Below are 22,458 nucleotides of genomic sequence, written 5' to 3'. Positions count from 1 at the left end.
TAACAATTGTTTTCTTTAGCTCCATAGTGTTTTATTCTTTTCTCTTCTGTGGACGGTGTCTTTAAATACCCCTGTCAGTTCCTTACATTCCTATCCAACACGTGTTTTGTCGCTGTACATGGGATAAATCAACGACTTCTTCAGGGCTAAGATGTATACAAATAGAAGAGTTGTGGAATGCACGAGTAAAGATGCATATACGTGTGTGCACCCTGGTGACATTGTGTCATGAAAAACCCTATTATATTAAAAGTGTATTTTGCGGAAACCCACGCACGCATTTGTAATGATTTTACAGCTGTATCTTATATATGCAGTTGTAGATTACACAGCATAGCGTAACCCCCTTAAACACGTATTCCAAAACCACCATCTAGCACAGTGATTCACTTTTAAAGTTATGCGTTCGTTAGCAGAGAGCATGGTGAGCATAAATATGGTATGCACTCAAACTTCTCATGTGTTCGGGTGTTTAGCCCTCGCGTTGCCAAGGCTGCAGCCCTACAGTAAGTGCACGTGTCATGCACCCCCATTTAGAGAACATGGATCAATGTAATACTTGAAGGACACAATACGTATTTTCTTGTCTTTGTGGATCCCTATAAGCAAAAAGGCAGGGGAGGGAATCCCCATGAGAGTAAAGTAAATTCAATTTTTTTTAGTGGAACTGGGTTCTCGACCCACAGATCTCGCATACCTTAACTTCGGTGATAGTGACAACGCGAAGGGACTTCAGGTAATTTCTTTGTCTGTATATTGCCATCCAAATACGAGCTTCCCTAATATCGGAGAGCTTCAGTCTGGTGCCCAATCCTGAAATGAAATATGAGAGGGTACTATGTATAGATCCTCATATTGTACAATAGTAACTTAAAGCTGCAGTAGTCCCAGTGTCAGGGAAAGCGAAGAGCTTACCGGAACAATTTCCGATTGAAGGTGTATTCCCCTGTTCAGTGAGTACGCTATGAGTGAACGAGCAGCTACCAGAAGTTCTTTAACAAGACACCCGGGGGGCGAGATAGAGGGCAGACTACATGGAATCCTTTCAATGAAGCCTAATGGGTCCCACCATCTTGTAACAGTTAGGCTTTGTTAGTAAGATCCGGTAAAGTTCTATAATTCAATTCATTTTATAAACAGGAGTATCCCGATTGTATGTCAGTCATTGTGTACTTGAAAAACAACGATCATTCGGGTAGACAGATTTGTAATGCTCCTTCACAAAGGCAAATGAAGTGTAAGTCCTTATTTCCTACACTACAACAGTTTTGTAGGCGGGCATGCTAACAGTGTTCCTATGTCCCTTACATATACACAATAGATTAGGGAAGGAGAATGTTGTCGGTTTTGCCTCTCCTTCTGTAACTCCAACTGAGGCAAAATATGCCGCAACAGAGCATGAAGCACTTGCGTGAGTTTGGGGACTGGAATACTTTAGCCAATATATTTTGGGTATTGCCTGTTACATTAAGGTGTGATTATAAACCTCTGACTTAAATCCTTACTACAAAATGGTTGTACAATGCTTCTCCCCATTTAGCTTGCAAGTCTATAAAATTGCTGAACCATAACTATGAAGTACAGTACATATGAGGAGTAAAAATCAGACTTTTTTAGCAGGATGCTTATACATTTGAAACAAGCACCTTTGGATTAATGTGGGAAATGTTGTGCAGCGGAGGTGAATGATGAGCATATTTATAATGGGTGGCCAAATGCCCAAGAGGAGGATTCCTTAGTGAAAGAGGTGAGAATCAGAAATAGTCAACGATGGCCTGAGAAAAGTGCTCTTGGGTAAGATTTATGACATTTCTGGGAAGTTAGGAATCAACTTTCTGAAGTAGATGGCAAGGTTATTAGGAATGGTACAGTAGTTGCCCCCAGACGGGATCAAAGGGAAGATTTTGGACATTTGTCATGAAGGTAATTTGGGTATTGCTAAAACCAAAGGAAGGATGAAATTGTGGCCTGGAATGGATTTAGCAATAGAAGGGACAATAAGAGAATTTCGTAGAGAATACACAAAAAGCCCTGAGGCCACCTTTGTGTCCAATAAGTATTTCAACATGCCTTAGGAAAGAACTGGCATTGATATTACAGGGTCTCTCTTGAGAAAGGAGATTTGAAATATCTTGTTGCAGTGTTTGACCATTTCTCTTAATGGTCAGAAATTGATTTAGTTTCTAAGGCAGATGCTATAGCAGTCGTAAAATGTCTTGATGGCATATTTCTGAAGGAGGGGTTACCGAAAATTATTGTCAGCGATAATGGTCCTCAATTTAGATCAGATGTAACATCTGTTTATCACCCTGCTAGAAATGGTGCAGTGGAGTGCTTTAATATCATTATTAAATGGACTGTAAGACTAGCTGTTAACTCTGGTCTAAACTGGAGGAAGGAAGTGTTAACGTACACTTTGGGCATACAGAATCACCCCCTATGAATCAAAAAGTCACAGCCATTTTGAGTTGATAAGAGGAAGAATACCATTCTCAAGAGATAATTTAGGGTGGATGTCTAAATCCAAAAAAGTGAATTGGTCTCCTATTGTTGTCAAGGAGAGACTAGCATTACCACAAGATGTATGCAAAAAAATTATGATACCAAACATAAACATAAATCAATCCAAGAAAGTCATAACCCTCTGAGGCCAGTGGTCAAGTACAGTGCTTCACAGATATTACAGCAAGAAAGATGTTCCTTGACGGCCCTTCACAGGCACTAGACAAGCGCATAAATTCCAAAGCAGAGCTTCTCACAGACAGGAGACTGTCACATACGCTCACAGTCAGAGCTCTGCACATTTCAGCACTCTTCGGAAACAGGCATGCAGAACTTTTCACATTTCTGGCATTCTATGGGCACCGCAAATACACAGACAATTCCCATCACAAGCATCACCCTGGCAGAGACCATCATAGGAACTTCACTGGTAGAGCACTGTCAGGATAAAATAACACATAAAGTGTATTTATGAGGGCGTGGACAAGAATTTTGCCAAACTGTCAATGTAATGGCAAAACTACTCAATCAACACAGCCCTTAGTTTTATTTTTCAAATTTACTAGAATATCAGGAAATTATTGTTAAATCCGTTATTTATTGCAAATAGACTGTTCTTTTTTAAGGATGCTTTCATATGTGAGTTAAGGACTGTAGAAGTATGTTTGTAGTTTCTCCATATATTTCCCATGCATAAAGAGAAGGAAAACATAAACCCATTTAGAAAATGTACTCTATAAGAACAACTAGAAACATATATTCATTCTGTATATTGTAAGCAGGATAAAATACATGATTTTCTCCATTGCAGATGAATGCCTATGTATGGTTATTGTGTCTAAAGCCTTAAAAGCATACTTCCTGTCAGATTTTGTATATGTCCTCCGAATTTTAAACCAATGATTTTATCTGTACAATTGTTTTATTTTAATCTGTGTGGCTGATTATGATGTCGGTGGGACCGACAGCGTCGGCATCAGTCCCACTGACATTTGCCCCTGCAGTCCTCCTGATGCATTGTAATGAGGCAGGCGGAGGCATCCGCTGTGCTTCCAAGGAATCTGTTGGTGCGTCGGAAGGCACCATAATCCCCTAATGACGGCAGAGCCAGGCTCGGCTCCACCGTGGGGATTTATGATGCCACTTTCCGCCTACCCTTTCATATTTCTGCCTGCAATGAGAAGGCAGGAGCAAAATGACTTTGGGGGCTCCTAGCAGGGCCCTCTTCCCCTCTGGCCCTCCGCTATGAGGCCTGGAGGGCACCTGTGGTGCCCCCCTAAGCATCCCTCCACTGTGTGACAGGCACCGCAATGTACCTGCCTCACGGTGCAGGGATGTTTCAAAACATCCATTTTACAATGGAAGCCTGTGCTGTAGGACTTTTCCACCCACTGCACAAGCTTCCTTCATAAAATGCCCTATGGGCAGTCGCATCATAATCCTGTGGTCACAACCACTGACCTAAGGTTTGGCGGTTCCAGATTGATACGGTATTGGGCGGCCTTCATCGTAATTAGGCCCTGTGTATCTTTTATGGATTTTATCCAAATAAAGATGAACTGAATTGAATTGACGTGCTTATTGTTCCCCATCTCAGGTGCATTCATAGATACTGCACCACGAGAGTCACACACAGTTTTCGTCCTTGCCAAACCATGAACAGGTGGCCTTCACAGGCAACAGAGGCAGAGCCTTACACAGATAACTTCAGAGGAATTGGTTTGAACAGATGAAGTTTACTTTAAAGACTAAACAGACAGAGCCCTATACAGGAAATGGAAATGTATTGTAAATCGAGAGGTCATACCATACCATATACAGGCACAACCTTTCACATGCACCACACAGATACCGGTAACGGGTATACAAGTAACAGGTATTTGAGTCAACCCACTGTAGATTTCTCTGGATGAAGAAAGCTTAAACCAAACAATACAATAAAGAGAAGCATGAAATACAAGCAAACACACTTCATTATTTGAACAGGAAACTCATCTGAGCACAAAGCACCTTATCAAGTTAAGTAGTGAAAACCTGTCTTGTATTAAATATGCTTTACATTTGGCCTCCTATTCAAAACATAACCCTTGGCAAACAGCAAATTCTTTTGGTCAATGCTAGACTATGTATTAAATACTTGACAGTTTATATCTTATATACATACACTATTTTCTGAAACATTGATGAAAAATGGCACTCGCTTTCAAACCTTGTGAGCAGTATTCTTGCCACTTCAGTGCATTGGATTTTAAAGTCTCACCAGACAGTTACATTAATGTTTTTCATCTTTAGCTAATGAATTAAATAACATATAGCTTGGACGTCACCACAATTATTTACAGTATGATAACAATTACAGTAGCCATTGTGTTGCATGCTATTCAGTTCAAGAGTAGATTCAATCTTCCAAAGGTAGTGAAAACAATTTTGAAACTAATGAGATCCACAACAAAATTTCTACATCTCAGTAGAGTCCAAGAACTAAATCAACATGGATTCTGAACGCCCCTCTTCATAAGAGAACTAAGTGCCTTCGCTTAGCAGTAGGAGTAATCTAGTGCATGCTGTGCAACATTAGGATATCAGCAGGCAGTGCTCTCAGTCCAGCAACCTTTATGAAAAATTAAATGGCACACACGGCTAAAATAAATGTTGCCTGCTGCTAGCAGCTAGGTAGTAGTCAAAGTGTTGACAGTGTGTGTGTATGTGTGAGTGGTGTGTGTGTGTATGCGTGTATGTGCATGTGTGTGTGTGTGTGTGTAAGTAACTGGCTAATCCAAAAAGATTTTCAATACCATAACTTAACTATAGCACCTGGTCGTATGTCACAATATTGATTTGCAACAGTGTCAACCAATATCAAATCCACCAAGTAAACTATCACTTTTCCCCTAAATATATTTAGAGTAGTATATTTTTTTTCTTCACTTTACATCGACTTACACTGACAAAATTGTTATAGTCAATATCGTGGATCTAATATTGTTCAACATTGATATTGTTATTCACTCAGTTAATACCCCTTAACCTAAATTTGTTACACACAAACACGCTTGTTATAATATAAGTGATCCTACTTCGATTTTTCTTCGGGGTTCTAATGGAATATTTGTCATGGATCTAACTTTACCAGCATCTCTGATTATATAGGAGAAGTTGAAATTGCTTGAATTTACACTGCAAATTTAGGAAAATCATCTAGTGAACTTAATGACATTAAGAAAAGTAGCGTTTAATTAACACTAAAACAGTTGTTTGTATCAAATAATTACAAGCATAAGGCTGAATTGTCTTCATCAAAGTTAATCATATAGGGCAGTGAGAGTAGCGCATAATTTAGTAACAAGATGATGAGACACTGGTAAATTCAAAGCCAGACACAGACATCCATGTTCATCTATTGTCTCCATTAGATTTATAGGAATGTAAACAGGGTGGGTACCTGAACTCTATGACGATAAGACAAAACACTTAGGGGGAGGTAAGTTCACAAACAAAGTATTAAATCTAAACTCTCGGATTTAGAACTACATCCACATGTGGATTTACCACTTTTTGGAAATCGTGAATATCCAGAAATCCATATGAAACTGTTCCAAACACAGGTTTCCATAAAGATTACTGAAAGTCATGTGATTTTCCAATCAGGATCCCACTAAATAAAGTGCTCCGTACTGAAGAGCCCAAACAGGGGTTATTGGATCCTCGGTGGAAAAGCCTATTTTTCTTCTCTGCAGGAAACATGTTTTGGAGAGGCTTCTTGGCCTATTCCCCACCACATCTAGGAGTGCTTCATTCTCCCGATGTCATTATGCAGAAGATGGAATTACATTTAAATTCAATTTTAATGCACTCGCTCTACTCGCATCAATCAATAGACCCATGTTCAAGAAGACCCGACGTACATCCACGACCTCATATTCATCTGTTCCCATGGTTTGTAATGCAACAAGACCCTTCGCTTCACTGGTACTTCAGTCAGTAGGTGTCATGCATTCAGGTTTAGGTACATTCCGTTAATGTGATAGTCCATAAGCCTTCATTAGTTTGAGTTTCCTCACAAAAAGAAATAGATCCATTCTTACTGTGGTAAAGATAAAGTTAGTATCAGCGCAAAAGGATAGTCTTAGTTCTAGAACCAATTTTTTTGCTTAAGTTAATTTATGTGTAGTTAGATACCCACAGTGTTATTAACCTCCCCCTACGGATGTACTTCTTGGTGCTCCTAATTTCCACCTTTCTCTCCCCTAGAGGTTTTGTGGCTAGGTCAATTCAAGTGCAACTCATATAGAGCGATGGTCGGAACACTTAAACAAAATTTGACCCAGTGGGAAGTAAAAAATCCCCAGCATTGTGTGCCATGAGGCCCGGACTGAGAAGGGATCCACAGAGCCAGAGGGTCATTGGATGAGGTCTGGGTGAAGCCTTTGACTTTTGTCAGGAAAGCTCAAAGGAGCAGAATTTCAAAATACGCACCCAAGGAAGGCCCCTCACTGGCCAGATACTTTTGTTGTCTTTTCCTGATGAATATTTCTTTATTTAGACTAAGTCAAGTTTTTAGGGCTCAGATTCTTCCAGTGGGGAAGGCCGCAAGCCATAGATGGGCACAGCTCCTCGAGCCTGCATCTCCTCCATCCGATGTCTCACTGAAACAGATTTGCTGCTGTGCAAAATATCAGAGATGGAGCAACCAGAATCGAAGGTCTTGAAAGAGAGATTGATACAATGGAGTTTAAAGATTTATTTGAAAACAATTATGATATCCTAAACAAGGTTATAGAAAACCACCAGCAATATCTCAAAGATAAGAAAATGAGAAAGATAAAAAGAGATGGAGGAGACTATAGGGAGGGTCACTCACATCTATACTTTTGCAAAGAAGTATGATAATATCAATTTAATGGATGACAGGAAAAGAGCGAGACAAGAGAGTGAGGAACTCAAATCAGCTAGCAATAGTTCCATTGCATCAACAAGTGGCACCACCTCCAGCCACATGACATCTGATCGCCATTTGGCTGAAGGAACATACTCCTTTCAGAAGAAGCTCTAAAGGCTTAAAGGGGCAACGAACAACGCAAAAAAGAGTTAAAGCAACCAGAAGGGATGGAAGGAGGTTGAAAGGGAAAACAGGTGGAAAAAGTGGGGATACAAACCTGATCCAGGAAGACTTAATTGGAGTGGTCCCATGCAACTGAGTTGCACAGAATGAGGAAGGTCATGAATCTGACATTCTGAGTGACAGAAGTACACATGTTGATGAATACCAGTGGTTGGAAGTTATACATTTATTGGACAGAAGCTTAGATAAGGATGAGATCACTGTTTTATGTAAAGTTTTTAATTTTTGTCCAACACAGAATGGGAATGTAATTGATGTGCATATTGATTAGTTTAAATTCACAAGAGCCTCAAAATTAAAGGAATTTTTCAATCAGCTCCCACATAAATCTATCATTTGTGTTACCAAACAGACTCCTATGAAACATACTGTCTCTGATGTAAAATATTTACAATGTCTTCTATCTATTGGGAATGATGATATCAGGCATATGGATTCATATGGATTCATTATTGCGTGATTTTAACATAGTCAAAAATGTTGTTGAGGATAGAGGGCTCAGGCAAAATTGAAGTTTATCCCCTCATCATTATACCATTGAAATGTTGATGAATTCACTGAAAAGGTGAAACAGGAGTAACATCTGTTGGATACTCCATTCAAATTTGTTCAACAGCTCAAATATAATTTATCTTTAGGTGCTACTTAGGCTGTGTAATGATGACACCATAGTTATTCGGGAAGCAGAAAAAGGTGGGAATGGGGTCATCATGAATAAAAGTGACTACATGGGTAAAAACAACCGACAATTTAATGACCACCAATTTTATGAATGTATCAAGACCAATCAAATAAAGGAACTCACTGTGTTCATCAATATGAAATTGTGAGAATGGAAGGGCATCTGCCTGTTGTCTGATTATCAATACCGATATCTGTTGGTTGGAAGTGCAAAATTACAGTGTCTTTATGTGTTGCCCAAGGTATGGGAGGGCTTCCACTGAAAGACTGGCTGAATTCGTGGACATTAAACTCCAACAATGTGTCATCAACCTGCCATCCTTCATACAGGATGCCAAGAATATCCTCACCAAATTTAACAACTTACCTTGGACTGAGAACCTTCAATTTGTGGCAGTTGATATAACAAGCTTGTACACGTGCATATATGGAAGGACTTTGGGTTATTCACAGCTAAGTCCTTCATGGACAGGGATACGGCAAATAATTTTTAAATGAATCGTATGATACTAGAGATGATCAACATCTTACTGTCCAGAAATGACTTTATTCATGATGGTTGCTGGTACCATCAACTTCAGGGTACAGCTATGGGTTCTGGATTTGCTCCTTCGTATGCTGGCCAATTAATGTGCTTGTATGAGAGGGAGCATGCCTTCTAGCTCGGACATCCTAGTCCCGGAGCTACTGCGAATGTATGCGGCGGCAGCGGAGGGAGCTGCTTTGCCCCCAACGTTGAATGAGGCCACATTGGTCTCTATCCTTAAGCCAGGCAAGGACGGCACGCGAGTAGGCTCTTACCGCCCACTGGCTCTGCTAAACACAGACTATAAAATCCTTGCTTCTGCGTTGGCTAGGAGGCTGGCCCCTCATGTACCTGCTCTGGTGCACCGGGACCAAAACGGATTCGTCCCCACACGCCACACTTCCTACAACATCCGCAGGCTCTTTCGGGTACAGGAATACGCCACGCAACAGTGGCCAAGAGCGGGATGCCTGATACTGGACTTGGAGAAAGCCTTCGACTCCGTTGAGTGGCCGTACCTGAGGGCGGTTGCAGAGAAATACCGGCTGGGGGGGGGCTATAACGCCATGATTGACCTGCTTTATAGCAGACCGACTGTCCGAGTCCGCACGGGCCGCATCCTCTCTGACGCCATCCGCGTCCGCAGAGGCACCCGCCAGGGCTACCCGCTGTCGCCGCTGCTGTTCGCGCTGGCAATGGAACCCCTGGCTGCGACGCTTAGGGCGCACGGACTGGAATGGGGAATCCCATTAGCGGATGGACTGCACGCGGTATCTCTATATGCAGACGACCTGCTGCTGTACGTCAGAGACATAACTGCCATCCCCGCCTCCCTCGCTGATGTATTCTGCACCTTCGAGGTGATGTCGGGCCTGAGGGTTAACTGGGCCAAGTCGGGAGCCTATCCCTTTGGCCCAGCGACGCCTGCATGCGACGTCCGACTGGGAGGGGACAGATTGCAGTGGCATCCCACCACCTTCCGCTACCTGGGGATTAGAATCTATAGAACCCCGACAGACGTTTTGGACGGGAATCTCCTCAGAGCGATCGCATCTGTTCGTGCGCAGGTTGGCTACTGGAGCACCCTACCCCTCAATGTGCCTAGCCGGGTGGCACTGACCAAGATGATAGTGCTGCCCCGCCTATTGTACTATTTTGCAAACCTGCCCTTGTATGTACCCGCCAAGCTGTTCCGCGACCTGGAGGCACTGCTGCGCGGCCTCATCTGGAACAAGGGGAGACCGCGTGTAGCGTTGGCCAAATTATACATGCCCACGGACTCCGGGGGCTTAGCGGTCCCCAATATGGAGCTGTACTACCTAGCGGCGCAGATGCAATGGGTGGCAGGGTGGCTGGGCGGCAAGCAGCTAGAGGACACTGCCTCGCATGAGACTGCCTGGACGCGGACACAAATCAACACGCTGTTCCACCCGCTGACCCGCGCGCCCTGCCCCTCCCAGGTCTACCTGGCAGTGGCGCGCAGATGTTTCCAGCGGTGCCTTTGCCTCACACGCGCGACCACACCGTACGCCCCGGAGTTACCGTTATTGGGCATGCCTGGCCCGACGGGACCGCTCACGGAGGCCCACTTGACAGGATGGGAGCAGGCAGGAGTAGACACGCTAAGTGATCTATATGAAGATGGCGACTTGCTTACGTTCGCCGCCCTGGCTGAAGACACGGCGCTCCCGGCAGGGCAGTTCCTCCTGCATGCCTCCCTCATGCAGACACTCACGGCTTCCTGGGGTGACATGGCGGTGGAGCCGCCGACGCATACCTTCATCCAATATCTGCACGTTATGGGAAATGGCGCGCATGTCATACATTGGCTAGCGCAGGCACTATTGGCGCATTCGCAACCATCCACTTTGGTGCTGAGGGAGCGCTGGGCGGCAGACAGGGGCAGAGACTGGACAGACAAAGAATGGGCGATGATACTGGCCAGTCCGACTAACGTTCCACGCAACCCCCGCTTTAAACTTATACAATATTACATACTGCAGCGTGCGTATCTCACACCTGAAAAGATAAACAGATATTTCTTGCGGACGGACGCTGTCTGCCAGCGGTGCTCGCTACCGGGAGCGGACCTCTTACATATGCTATGGCATTGCACTGGTGTGCAGGCATACTGGAACGACGTGCTGTCACTGTGTGGTAAATATTTAAATTACCTGTACTATTTTTTATGCGGTAAAGTCTAGTAAGAATAACTCAGTCAAAATAAGAGGCAGAATCCGTGGTATTAGAGGTTCTGAAAAGGGCTTTATTCCTTACAAAGGAATTATAGTTCGAACTAGGCAATCTTATTCCATCACCACGAAGGTTCAGGAAGGGATAGGCAATACATTATTGACAAGTAACAATATATATATGAAAAGCATTGCATTAAGACAGATGCAGGAGGCGTAACAGCTGATAATACAGATAAGAATACACATACGTAATGAAAATAGGCGTAAATACAGTCGTATACTAGAAACGTCATTTAAAATGATGTCACAAGTGGGTGGATCCATAAGAGAATCCTACAGTGTCAGCAGAAATATTTGGCAGAGATGCGCGCGCAGCCGCATGACGTGTGATTGACGTGTGATTGACGTGCAACTAGAGGGTGAAGGGGAATTGACATTTAGCTCTACATATGGAGACAGAAGTCTGGGGGGTCAGGTCAACCTAATCCCAAATCGTATCTAATATCTTTGTTTAAGGAACTGTTTTATCCAAAAGGAAAGGTCTCTCGGACGGAATCTATTCTATTCTGACTGTTAGTGCATGTACAAGCGTCTATGTGTCTACATGAGATGCGAGGGGGCAGGAATCTTCCATGGTAACAGGAGCTATGAATTACTTGCATAGAGATAGCGAGGCCGAGCCTTTTGCTCGGTAGCTGGAAGGATGTTTACCTAAACTACTAGACAGGAATGCATTGGATGAGGAGCGGAGCAGATAACTTGAAGGCTGAATACAGTTTTTTGGCAGGCAACAGGCCGCGTCAGGCACCGCTAGCCGCGCAGGGAGTAAGACAAAGTTCATGGACACGGATGCAGGTCCAGGCTGGAGCATTTCAGAGGCAGAAGCAGGAAAAGGCTTGATGACAGAATTCAGGGCCTACTCGCCTGAACTGTAAAACTAGAAAAGTGAACCATATAAAGTCGGTGGCCAATCATACTTAGGAATGGAATATTTGACCCATTCATGGCGGATCTGAAAGAGGACATGTTGGCGTTGGACGCACATGTATTTGCGTCTTCATAGCTGGAACTGGAAGGAACATACATGTACTTGTAGCATGTACATGGAGTCGTTGGGGTCTAAGATAGGGGACATAACTGGTCATAAAATTCATATTTCCTCATTCCCTCCTTGTCCCCTACGGACCCTTATGAAATATCCATTTTCATCAATCCATCAATCTGTTCATATAGCATCATTTGTTCTTCTTTCTTCTTCCGGGATCTTGAATGAAAATTTGAAGGCGGGATACACGATGTGGCACACAGACCACAAATCGCTGGCCCACATTGTAGACACAAGCAGCAACTGAATAGTATGAGAAAGCCAATACCTAGGAAGGATAGGATCCTCCATCCCCAGGCTGACAACACGCTCCAGAACCAACCGGACCAAGTCCAGGTGCCTGGATTCTGGTGTATCTGGCTTACGATTTTATGAAGTCGAGTTATGGCTTTATATACTGACGGCGCGTTTTCTGGTATGAAAACACAGCAACTTGATCCGATGACCCTACAAGCTCCGCCCCTATCGGCCAGAATGACGTCAAGGACAAGACGATTTTGAAGAACAACAATCCGCATCGCAGACTGCTCCTCTGTTAAGTTGCCTAAGGCGGAAGTAGTTTCATTCACTACTGCTTCAAGGGTTCTAGTTAATCTACGTATCAGCTTACTATTAGTGACTGTACCTATGTAGGGAAAGAAACCTTTATTGAAATCTGTATATTGCTCCCATGCTGTTTCAGTGTAGTCGACAATCGGAAGATCTCTCTGCTGTCTATTGTGTACTAAATGGGTATTCCTATGGTAATCAGGCGGGGCTAGGAAAACAGGTGGCAGAAGGAATGCAATGTAACAGGTACCATCCCAATCTAGGGGTAGGCGTATGTATGCGGTGTGACCACAGATGAAGTAGGAGTGACGAGAAGCTCTAAATGTAGATTTGCCTTTATCACTGAATTCTATTACAGTGGTACATTTACTATGGCCCATGTGTATTGAACCATTCTTTCTTACACATAATTCGCCTCTAACTGGAAATACTGACATAGCGGGCAAGATTGGTGTAGCTTCGGATTCAACATTCAGGATCATAAGATTAAGTGTAAAGTTACCTAATCCATATACTTCATTTTCTAGATCAGTTCCTGTTCTTTTGGGAAGTCCCTCCTTGTTAGGGTAGCAGACTTTAAGTAAAACTAGGTTCAGGTTTCCCCAAACCCAGTTGTCTTGATAAACTACTGAATTTGAATCTAGGGAATTAATCAAACTAAACCATGCTCCACAGGAGCCATTGTGTGTGAATGGATACGGAAAGAGGGGCAGAACTCCCTTGTATTTCTGATAGGGAGGGAGTCGGCCACATATCCAACAATTTGTAGCATTGCTGGTCTGATGAGAATGATGTAACATACTAATGAATGTGTTGTTGCGCAGCGCAAATCTATAGGATAACTCATGCGGGGATAATTCGCTAAAAGAATGTTCGGCAGTAGCATTGAAAGCACGCTTGGAGATAGGGTAATACATGTGTAATAATATACTGGAAATAATAATCAGAAGACTTAGAAAAAACATAATTAACAATGTCACTATGCAGTGACTACGAAGTGATTTACAGTACGCACGTTTCTTGAGCTGTTTCTGTCTATTTCTCTCTCTATTTCGGTCTAGAGGATACATGTCAGAGACAAATTCAACCGATTCACCTTGGAGAGGACTTAAACAATCAAATTGTCTGACTTGCTAGACCTTAGTTTCAGTTTATAGTTTTCTTTTTCAGTTTTGTCAACCAGGGGGAGTTTTGAGTCAGTCTGTGAGGGAATGCAGGGCTGAAAATTCAAGTCGGATGATAGTCCATGAAACTTTTTGATATGGCTCGAGTGCAACCACCCTTTACGTCCCTCAATCTTCACAGCTGTCCTTGTGGTCAATAAGACGAGTTTAGGCGACTGCCAGCGAGGCTCCAGCGGGTTCCTTCTGTCGAAGTTCCTTACAAGTACGATATCTCCCGGAACCACGTCATGGGGCTTCACCTCAGTGTTATCGGGAAAAGCTGCAGCTACCTGTGAACGACAAGATTGTAGTGCAGACATCAAGGAAGCCAGGTAATCTGTCAGCATATTACAATCAACATCAGTTATTTTACGAGGTATAGGCGTCCCCCACATATTTGGTGGTCTACCGAAGATCACCTCATACGGGGATAGCCCTGTTCGAGAGTGTGCTACCATTCTCATGTAAAAGAGCGCAACCGGTAAAGCTACTATCCAGTCGACACCTTTTTCTCTACATACTTTGGACAGTCTAATTTTCAGAGTTTGATTATGTCGCTCCACGAGACCTGCTGCCTCGGGATGTCGGACACAGTGGAATTTCCATTGATAGCCTAACAGATGTGAAACATGTTTCATTAGCTCGGATGAGAACGGTTGGCCATTATCTGAGTACACGACACGGGGCAAACCATATCGTGGGAAGAATTCTCGAACTAACTGTTTGGCAGTAGTCGGGGCAGTGTAATCTGAGACGGGATACGCCTCTGTCCACCGGGAAAGAGCGCATACAACTACGAGGACATATTTGAATCCTCGACATCGTTCCATCTGGATATAATCCATCTGGAGGACTTCAAAAGGGTGATCGGGGGGTTGAAATCCACCCTGTTCTACAGGTACGCCTTTTCCTGGATTGAACTGACAACAAATCATGCAGGTACGTACTTTCTGTTTAGCTGCTGCTCGCAAGTGTTTATTGAACCAAATGTGTTGAATGCTGTCTAGCATAGCTTTCTCTCCTAGATGCGCTGGACTATGTATAGTGTTAATGATGACCTGAACCATTGAGTCGGGGAGAAACCATATAGATTTTCCCTTCGTCATCCATCCTTGATCCGTTTGGATCCCTCCTAATTCAGTCCATCTCTTTATTTCTTTGTAGCATGTGTCTGTATGTCAATTACATCAAGGGCGGGATCCTTAACTGTCATGCAGTGTGTTGGTGTCGGAACTATTGTCTTTGTCGTGTCAGTTGGATGAGTCTGATTCTGAGCAGTCTGTTTAGCTGTTCTGTCAGCTAGGTCGTTACCCTGAGAAATAATGTCAGTCACTTTTGTATGGGCTTTACACTTCATAATCGATATTGCAGTCGGCAGATGTATTGCATCTAACAGAGCTTGAATAAGGGGGCCGTGCTGGATGTGGGCACCGTGAGAAGTTAAATAACCTCTCTCTCGCCAAAGCACGCCGAAGTCATGGACGACTCCGAATGCATAACGTGAATCTGTGTATATGTTGACTTTCTTATTTTTGGCTTGAATACAGGCTTGTGTCAAAGCGATGAGCTCTGCTGCTTGAGCTGACAAGGTATTGATACAATTCGTTTCAATAATTTCAGTATCTGTTGTGACTGCATAAGCGGCCACTAACTCTCCTGTATTTGTTCTCATGCATGAACCATCTACATACAATGTCAGGTCTGGATCTGATAATGGAATATCTGTCAAGTCTTGTCTGGGTTTCGTCGTAATAGTAATAACTTCAATACAATCATGTGCCAATGGGTCTGTTCCACTTAATGGCAAAAGTGTGGCAGGATTTAATGTACTACAACGTCGGATTTCTATGTGTGGCTGGAACAATGTCAATTCATAACCCGTCAGTCTTGCTATAGTCAAGTGTTGTGTTTGGGTCCGGTTCAAGAGAACCTCTACTGCGTGTGGTACTTGTACTGTCAATTGATGTCCTAACACTATGGCATCGCTTTGTCTGATTGCTAAAGCTGTTGCTGCGACTGATTTCAGGCACGCAGGAAGAGCCTGAGCTACGGGATCTAATGTACTAGAAAAATAAGCACATGGCTTGTGTGATCCTGCCTGTTCCTGCGTGAGTACTGACAAAGCAGTACCTTCACGTTCTGTAACAAAAAGTGTAAAACGTTTGCTGTAACATGGCGTTGCTAAAACAGGTGCTTGGCATAAAGCTTTCTTTAAGCTTTCAAAAGCTTGTGTATGTTCCTGAGTCCAAGGGAGGACAGTCGATGTCGCTGCCTCCTGTGTTGTCAACTGAATGAGTGGTTTCGCTAGAAATGCATATTGAGGGATCCACTGCCTACAGTACGAAGTGAGGCCTATGAATGCCCGTACCTCCTTTTGTGTCTTGGGTGGCGGCATGTTAACAATTAACTGGATACGGTCGGGTGTAAGCTGTCTTCCCCCCTTGGACAGCAAGTGCCCAAGGTACACAACTTGCTGGACACAGAATTGTAGCTTTGAAGGGGACACTTTGTGCCCCTTGTCTGCTAAGAAATGTAAAACCGTCAGTGATGCTTTTTCACATTCAGGTTCGCTTCGGGCGGTGATCAGCAGATCATCGACGTATTGAAGCAGGGCAGTGTTAGCTGGCATGTGGATACTATCAAGTTCTCTTTTCAGTGCTTGGCTATAGATGCTGGGGCTTTCTGTGAATCCTTGAGGTGCGCGTGCGAATTTAAAACTTCGTCCATTTAAACTGAATCCGAACAAATATTGGCTTTCCGGATCGATTGGGACGCTAAAGAAAGCGTTCTTGAGATCAATTACAGTAAAGAACGTTGCTTCTGAATCTATGGCTGTTAGCAATGAAGAGATATCTGGGACCACGGGGTATTGTGGTACAATGCATTTATTTAATTCTCGCAGATCAATAACTAATCGATATACTGGTGGTGCTTTTGGATCAGTTCGTTTAAGAATCGGAATTATCGGGGAATTACATACATTGAAGTCGGTTTCCACAACCACTCCTTGTGCAATGAGCTCGTCAATGATTTGCAGTAAAGCCACAACAGCATCTGGGGGTAACTTGTATTGTCGTATTCGTGGTAGTACCACTCCTGTTTTGATTGTGACTCGATATGGTGTAATGTGCATACAACCTACATCAGTAGGGCCTTGCGCCCATAAATGTGCAGGTAGATTCTGTAACCGGTGATCCATGTCTCTAGACACGTAGTGACCTTTAAAGTCGCGCAAAAATAGTCGTACTCCTTCCGGAGAACAACATATTACAGCTCCTAGAGCCTTCAATGTTTTTATACCTAACAAGTTTTCTGGACATGATTTCGTAAGTAATAGATCTGTAGTCCGTGTTAACGGACCGACTGTGAATGCAAGGGGTTGTGATACTTCGTTAATAGTAGGCTTTCCTGAAAAACCAAGGGAAATATTTTGTGAGCCTGAGAGGGGTACCCCTGGGACTTCGCTGTGACGGATAGTGGTTCTGCTTGCCCCTGTATCGAGTAGAAACTTTCTGTCTTTCCCTAATACCTGACTCTGTACATAAGGACCCTCTTGATCTACTGGAACCTCAATAAGGGGTAAGCCAACTTCCCTCTCTAGGCTATTTCATGTGTAGCGCTGATACTCTGGATAGTCATTTTGTGCATACTGGTACATCTGTTGTGTCGTGTTTTGTGTTGCAGCAATAGGCTGTGGCTGTTGTTGTGGTTGCTGTTGTTGTTGTAGTGCGGTCTGCTGTACAGCTGGCATAGGCTGTATATTCTGAGGTACTTGTGGTTGGATCTGATCTTGTCTAGGCGGACGTGGTCTCTCTTTCGTTATACCCGTAGAGATATTATGTTTCAGAACTGCGCAATCGTGTATATAATGACCTGGCTGTTTACAATAGTTGCATGTCCCTCTAACAGGACCTACTGTATCATTTGACTGTGTCGTTCCCTTTTTATGACCGTCAACTGGAACTGACTGAGAAACAAGCATTTTCATTTTCGTGTCTTTCATACGTCTTTGTTCATGTTCTTGTTCTTCTCTAATTCTATTGTGATGATATTGTAACATTTGTAACATCTGTGACGGTGTGTTACCTTGCCAAGTACTCTCGAATTTTAATACTCTACTCTTAACTTGGGGCAGGGAATTTTCAACTAATTTTGTCACAAACAGATGTGGGTATGACTCACGACTTGCTTTTATGCCACTATTAATACCAAAACATTTTTCAAATCGGGAATAGAAATCACTAGTGTCTTCATCTTGTTTTTGTTTACAGGCTGAGATTGCACCCCAGTCTTCCTTTTTCGTAGTTAATAAACGTGGTAGTACCTGCACTAATAATCCTGGTAATGCTGTAGTCCTTTCCCCAAGCCCTGAACCTGCAGCTCGGGCCTTTTCTTCGTTTTCTAATGCTGTCCAATCTATCTTTTGGTCTCCCACCTCCCATTCCTTTTCTTTGAGTTTCTCGTAAATACCGGCAGGCAATAAAACTTTCAATATTTTCATAATGTCGGGATAAGTATACTCTCCCATGAGTAACATGTCTTTTATCTCACGGTGGAAACCTGCTGGGTCTTTGTCATGGCTAGGTACTACTTTCTTCATCTCTAATAATTCAATTTTAGTTATGGGCGCGTACACAAACACGCGTTTAAAATTATTGTCTTCACCTCTTATTGGGTGTACTTCGCGTAAGGGATTCTGTCTGTCTATGTGGTACGTTTTTCTTTCCAACTTGGGGGGAACTGAAACATGTTCTGGGCATACGAAGACAATGTACTGGTGTCGATATTCTAGAATTTCTTTAATTAAATCAGTACCTGAACCTCTCCATTTATTCGTGAGTAATTCTATCAGTATATCAGGTAGGGGACCAGGATCGGAGTGTTGGCTTCTATATAATATAACGAGGTGTTGTATCATGTATATACCAGCTAAACGCTGTTCGTCTGGGGTGAGATTCAAAAACGTGTGTGCTAACGCATCATCACTGTATTTTTCAGAACTGTCAGCCCATTGTACTGCTGACCTGGCTAATTCTTGTTCATCCATAGAATCGAGCATATGATACCCCCTTCGGTCTCGGAGTAATTTATCAGCAGCCTGGAATAAGTGTTCAGGGGACTTCGTATTTAACATAGGGACTTGAAAATGTCTGTTACATTCTGGACGTATCGGACGTATCGGGTCATTAAAGTATCTCGTATTGTTACAAGGTCTTCCCCTACCTACATAGGCTATCGTTTCTAATTGTCCTGTGGGCATTTCTGATTCTTCCTCCTCCTCTCCCTCTGATTCAGTTTTGTCTGCCTCCAATCTGGCTTTATGTATTCGTTCTACTTCTTTGCGGATCTTTCGGCACATAGCTACTATACATGTCTGTTTATCATGTTTTCCCTCTGATATATTCTGACCCCATCGGGTAAGTACTTGCATTTCATCCTGGTCTACCTCGGACCTATCTCTGTCTCTGATCAAGCAGTTTATGAAGAAACGTAACAGTTGTCTCTGTATATCCGCTTTCTGGTATTCCATGGCTTCGTCAATACTTTCAGGGCCTTGCCCTGTTTGGACAAAGCGATATATATTGTCTAAATGTTTAATCATTCCTGGTAGCGTCGTTAAATATATTGAAGCTCGTCGTATACGTAGTGATGATAGCAGCATTCTGTCATTTTTACCGGGCACTGGATCATATCTACAATCTACAAGATGTTCTTTAAACATGTCGGACGTTGCTATTTGGGGTGTACGTTGGTTTGCTAAATCTCTAAGAGACGATTTACTTCGTGATGGTGGCGTGGCAAAAATTGCCGTCGCACCTTCTGAGGTGCTAGGCACGAAAGGATTCGTGGGATGTAAGGTAGAGACTGTGGATGCAGGAAAAGCGGTGGAAACAGATGGACCCGTGGGATTGTGCGGAGGAGTTTGTCGTTGCGGCGTTGGGGGCGTTTGTTCTCGGCGTTGAGCACCATCGACAGGTGGCGTGTGTGGTGGAACATTAACATATTCCGGAGCTACATCGTCTAAATAGGAGGAAAGGAAAATATCTTTTGCGGTCTTGGGATGTGCTTTAATCGGGAGTAATGGGGGTGGCAAATCTTTCGGTATTTCCGGGGTGGCCTTAGGTAAACCTTCGGCTAAAAGAGGATACATACCATTCATAAGAGCATTTCGTTGTCTGTCTACTTGTTCTGTTTTTACTCGGATACCTTCCTCAACTAATACGTTTTCTCGGGCTCTATTTGAGTTCTCCCTACTTTTCTCTTCCAGTCTGAGCGCTTTCTCTGTGCGCCTATGCGATTCTTTACGCCATAACTCAATGGCATCTTTCTGTGACTGTCTGGCTTTCTTTTTCCATAATTCTTCTTCTACTCTCATGATGCAATCTGCATCCCATGTCCCAGCTGCGGGCCACCTCTGACTTTCTGCTAGATCCTTGGTGTAGTCCACCCATAAGTCAAGATATAATACGGCATCTAGGCCATGTTTATGATACATAAAATACCCTGGAGTGTCCCTAGGTGGAATGGGAACAGCTTCTTCGAGTACTCCTTTTCTAGTTTTGATCTGTCTTAATTTTGAAAAGAACGGCATCTTTAAACCTTCCTACTTGATTCTTACTTGAACCGAACTTGAACACAATTAATACAATAAACACAATAATGAACACTCATTCATACCACAATTTTTGAACACAGTAAAACATTTAACATTTAACATTTAATATTTAACGAACAATGATAATTAGAAGAAAACTAGTTACTGACATAATACTAATACTAGATAATATTGAATTATATACATGAACATACTGGATATACTGCTAAACAGTACAGATACACTGCTAAAACAGTGCAGACCGGATCTGTGTACCCAAACCCGTCAGGACCGGCACAAATTAATGTGCACGTCTAACTGCCTCCCCAGCAACGGTACTCACCGGGTAGCACGGAACGGAAGGCCTCGGAACTGAACTGAACTGGACCGGACTGGACTCGACTCGACTCGGAACTTCGGAACCTGGTGGGCCTCTGTATACCTCGGATCTTGCTCTCTCAGCTAGGCTCTGGTCGGGATACTTCGCACTTCTCACCGCCTCGTCTGGGTGTTGATCGCAGCCTCAGTCACCCCCGCTTGGCCGGAGGGAGATACAGGAAATCCTGCGGGTACGCATTGTTGTCCGTCCGGCTGTGGCAGGAGACCGGGCCTGCAACGCACCTCCGGCGCGTGAGATGAGAAAGTGTCCCTGTTCGGGCGCCAATTTATGTGGTAAATATTTAAATTACCTGTACTATTTTTTATGCGGTAAAGTCTAGTAAGAATAACTCAGTCAAAATAAGAGGCAGAATCCGTGGTATTAGAGGTTCTGAAAAGGGCTTTATTCCTTACAAAGGAATTATAGTTCGAACTAGGCAATCTTATTCCATCACCACGAAGGTTCAGGAAGGGATAGGCAATACATTATTGACAAGTAACAATATATATATGAAAAGCATTGCATTAAGACAGATGCAGGAGGCGTAACAGCTGATAATACAGATAAGAATACACATACGTAATGAAAATAGGCGTAAATACAGGCGTATACTAGAAACGTCATTTAAAATGATGTCACAAGTGGGTGGATCCATAAGAGAATCCTACAGTGTCAGCAGAAATATTTGGCAGAGATGCGCGCGCAGCCGCATGACGTGTGATTGACGTGTGATTGACGTGCAACTAGAGGGTGAAGGGGAATTGACATTTAGCTCTACATATGGAGACAGAAGTCTGGGGGGTCAGGTCAACCTAATCCCAAATCGTATCTAATATCTTTGTTTAAGGAACTGTTTTATCCAAAAGGAAAGGTCTCTCGGACGGAATCTATTCTATTCTGACTGTTAGTGCATGTACAAGCGTCTATGTGTCTACATGAGATGCGAGGGGGCAGGAATCTTCCATGGTAACAGGAGCTATGAATTACTTGCATAGAGATAGCGAGGCCGAGCCTTTTGCTCGGTAGCTGGAAGGATGTTTACCTAAACTACTAGACAGGAATGCATTGGATGAGGAGCGGAGCAGATAACTTAAAGGCTGAATACAGTTTTTTGGCAGGCAACAGGCCGCGTCAGGCACCGCTAGCCGCGCAGGGAGTAAGACAAAGTTCATGGACACGGATGCAGGTCCAGGCTGGAGCATTTCAGAGGCAGAAGCAGGAAAAGGCTTGATGACAGAATTCAGGGCCTACTCGCCTGAACTGTAAAACTAGAAAAGTGAACCATATAAAGTCGGTGGCCAATCATACTTAGGAATGGAATATTTGACCCATTCATGGCGGATCTGAAAGAGGACATGTTGGCGTTGGACGCACATGTATTTGCGTCTTCATAGCTGGAACTGGAAGGAACATACATGTACTTGTAGCATGTACATGGAGTCGTTGGGGTCTAAGATAGGGGACATAACTGGTCATAAAATTCATATTTCCTCAACTGATTGAGCGCGGTACAGATGGACGGCTACCACGCACGTGGGAGGTATGCATCTTAGGCTTATACAAGCGCACAAAAGCAAATAAAGTGCAGGCGCGCTTTTGGGACATGGGGCTTGTAACGGCCAAACGCCTGCTCACCAAGCA

The 22,458-nt window shown here is 43.4% G+C and overlaps 1 protein-coding gene across 2 annotated transcripts in view; it reads right to left on the bottom strand.

The window, feature by feature from the left end:
• The window catches only part of LOC146789297 (calcitonin gene-related peptide type 1 receptor-like), a 2,166,593-nt gene that overhangs the window by 1,965,432 nt on the left and 178,703 nt on the right, over window positions 1-22,458 (bottom strand). Inside the window, exon 1 of one of the 2 annotated variants that reach the window (XM_085630944.1) lies at window positions 698-814. The exons of the other annotated variant lie outside the window; for it this stretch is intronic. The gene's annotated coding sequence lies outside the window, so the exon portion shown is untranslated. Of the gene's footprint in view, window positions 1-697; window positions 815-22,458 lie in introns of those variants that run through there. 2 annotated transcript variants of the gene reach the window in all.

Source organism: Triturus cristatus, chromosome 10 (assembly GCF_964204655.1).
Source record: "Triturus cristatus chromosome 10, aTriCri1.1, whole genome shotgun sequence".
In the NCBI taxonomy this organism is placed as follows: domain Eukaryota; kingdom Metazoa; phylum Chordata; class Amphibia; order Caudata; family Salamandridae; genus Triturus; species Triturus cristatus.
The sequence above is the reverse complement of the archived record's forward strand: the minus strand, read 5'-3'. Positions and strand labels throughout refer to the sequence as shown.